General features: G+C 44.7%; 1 non-coding gene across 1 annotated transcript; it reads left to right on the top strand.

Annotated features, from left to right (window-relative positions):
- LOC121746294 lies at positions 1 to 101 on the top strand. Its single transcript, XR_006038993.1, has one exon. It is a non-coding gene; the product is annotated as a U6 spliceosomal RNA (small nuclear RNA).
- The last annotated feature ends 2,856 nt before the right edge of the window (positions 102 to 2,957 follow it).

Consider the following 2,957-nt stretch of genomic DNA (forward strand, 5'->3'; position numbering starts at 1 on the left):
AAGATTATCATTTCTCGTCCGATAAAATTGGAACGATACAAGATTAGCATGACCTCTGTGCAAGGATGACACACATAAATATTTTGTTGATACGTTCCCTTATTGACATGGTAGTTGTGTATTTTTCAACCACCATAGCAATATCCCGATCGAAGGATTTTTTTTCCTTAACATTTTATTCCCAAAAATGAAATGATAAATTCTAAACGGTGAGATATTTCATTCCAAAAAATGAAACGATGGGTACTAAATGATAATTTAACAATGAGACATTTTTGGATAAACGTCCAAACGATGAGAATAAATCTACCCTCTATCCAAATAAATCAGGCTAAAAATAGTTTGATAGGCCCCCGAATCTAAGATAATCTGATGATTGATAAATCGAGCGGGCGCTGAAATTCAACTCAAAATCAAATAAACATATTTAGATAACATAACATAGTATTATAAAATCAAATACAAATTAAAAGAATTCATGAATTTTCTATACCCAAGTGGACTAAGTAAATCCCGATTAACATTCATAACTGATGGGGTACGAACTAAACAACTAAACCCTAGTTGCGAGCCCAATAACAGTGACGGCCCATCAGCCCAAAACCCAAGAAAGAGTATCAGTTCGGCATGACCAAAGAGTTCGGTTCGGCACAACCAAAGAGTTCGGTTGCAGCCTACAGCTCGGTAAAAGCCAACCAATCAAGCTCTACTCTCAAAACCCAAGAAAGAGTATCAGTTCGGCATGACCAAAGAGTTCGGTTCGGCACAACCAAAGAGTTCGGTCGCAGCCTACAGCTCGGTAAAAGCCAACCAATCAAGCTCTACTCTCAGATCGGCAAAAGAACCAATCAAGCTCTACTCTCAGATCGGCAAAAGCTAATCGGCAAAGTTCAGCAGTTCGGTCTCAGTGTTCGACCGAACAAGGAGATAGTGGACCCATGCAGGATCTCCACGACCTCCATTACACCCACGATCTATTTAGTGGTGTTAAGCAGTTATCAACCATCCACGATCTAGTGAGTGGTGCTGCAAACCACGATCTTAGTTCAATGTATAAATAGAACTTAGATCAGATAGACCAGGGTTAAGCTCTCTAGATCCTGAATCTTATAGCAAATCAGTATTGTAATCTGTAAGCGAGACCAAGCAATACAAATTTGCCCTCTTTTCTTCCCGTGGACGTAGATTTACCTCAGTAAATCGAACCACGTAATTTTCAGTGTTGTGATCATTTATTACTTGCATTTACTCCCATCAAAAATTCGCCACATCATCACTGGCGCCGTCTGTGGGAAACAGAGAACCAAAACTGTGATAAAAGCGAGTTTTTGATCCTTTTCCACCAAAAAAAAAATGCATACCAGATCACACAATACCCGTACTTCCGTCCGTGATGAAGGTGAGGAAGCTAGTCCAGCCCGCAGGTCTGGAAAACAGCCTCGGGAGAAATCTGCCTCCAGTTCTCACGGTGAAAGAACAAACCACTCAAAAAGTCATCGCACCGAGCCTCCCCAGCAGCTCGCTTTGAATGAGGCTGTCAAGTCGTTCTTGGCTGAGAAGCAGGATGAGTTCTTAACATTCCTGCAAAAGAGCCAGAAGCCGGAGAAGAAAACGGCGGATTCTCCCTCCCCCTCCAGACATGAAAGTCACTACCGCAGTAGTGTCGCACCTTCCAGGAGAAAGAATCCTCACCACCGACATGTTCCTTCTCCTCCTTGTTACCGAAATCACAGGAGAACTCCATCTCCACCATACCGGAGAGATGTCGGATTCGCTATGTATGGAGCGCTGAAGACTCCATTCTCGGATGATATCACCAGAACTCCATTGCCACAGAATTACCGAACTCCGTCAATGACTTATGACGGGTTAGTGGATCCTCATGATTTCCTGGGACGCTATCAGTATAATATGGCGAACCAAGGTCTCAATGAGGTTCACATGTGTAAGCTGTTTCCCGAGCTGCTTATCGGGAACGCAAGAAGGTGGTTTGACAGCCTCCCTCAAGGGAGCATTAGATCTTACAGAGATCTAATGGATGCTTTTCACAGGAGATTCTTCCAGAAAGCGGAAGCCCGAATCACTTCGGCTCAGCTGCTTTCTATACGTCAAGGTCGCGATGAAAAAATTAGCGACTTCATGACGAGATTCCACAAGGAATGCCTACAAGTAGATGATCTCAATGATCTACTTGTCATTTCGGCATTCCAAAATGGAATTCTGCCCGGAGCTCTCTACAGAAAGCTCGTTGAGTGCAGTCCGCAAACAGCTCAAGAGATGTGGGACATTGCGGACCAGTTTTCTCGTGCCGATGAGGCAGACCGTCGAAAACGGTCTTTAGACAGCTCATCCAGAGGAGACAAAAAGAAGCCCGATCATAGCGATCAGGGGCTTCCTCGCCGGACTCCTTTTGAAAGAATTTAAAGGGCACCGGTACAAGGCAGATTGGGACCACGTCTCGATCTTGAGAAACCGCCCGCTCAGTTCGTACCATTGAACAAGTCGAGAGCGGAAATTTTCGAACTGCATTCTGATATGTTCGAAAAACCAAAGCGGATGACGAAATCAGCCACGCGCCGAAGTCAGGATACGTACTGCTCCTACCATCAAGACCACGGTCACGATACCGAGGAGTGCTGAAATTTGGCAGCAGGTATTGATGTTCTTGTGAAAGCAGGGACGTTAAAAAAATACCAAAGCAAGCTGCCGAAGAAGAATAAGAAACAGAGAGGTGCGAACTGCGCTCCTCAGGATCCTAAAAGGCAACAGGATCCCGAAGACGATGACGAGCCGCAATATGACGGAGTAATCCAGACTATTGACGCTCTCCCAGCCGGGAAGACTAAGTCGTCTCTAAAAGCAGAACGCAGAGGCGTCAATCGAGAGGAGCCTATGCATAAAAGGCTGAAGAAGGAGGAAGTAATCACGTTTTCAGATGCAGATCCCGTCCCGGCCAT

The sequence above is a fragment of the Salvia splendens genome, chromosome 8 (assembly GCF_004379255.2).
Source record: "Salvia splendens isolate huo1 chromosome 8, SspV2, whole genome shotgun sequence".
NCBI classification, from domain to species: domain Eukaryota; kingdom Viridiplantae; phylum Streptophyta; class Magnoliopsida; order Lamiales; family Lamiaceae; genus Salvia; species Salvia splendens.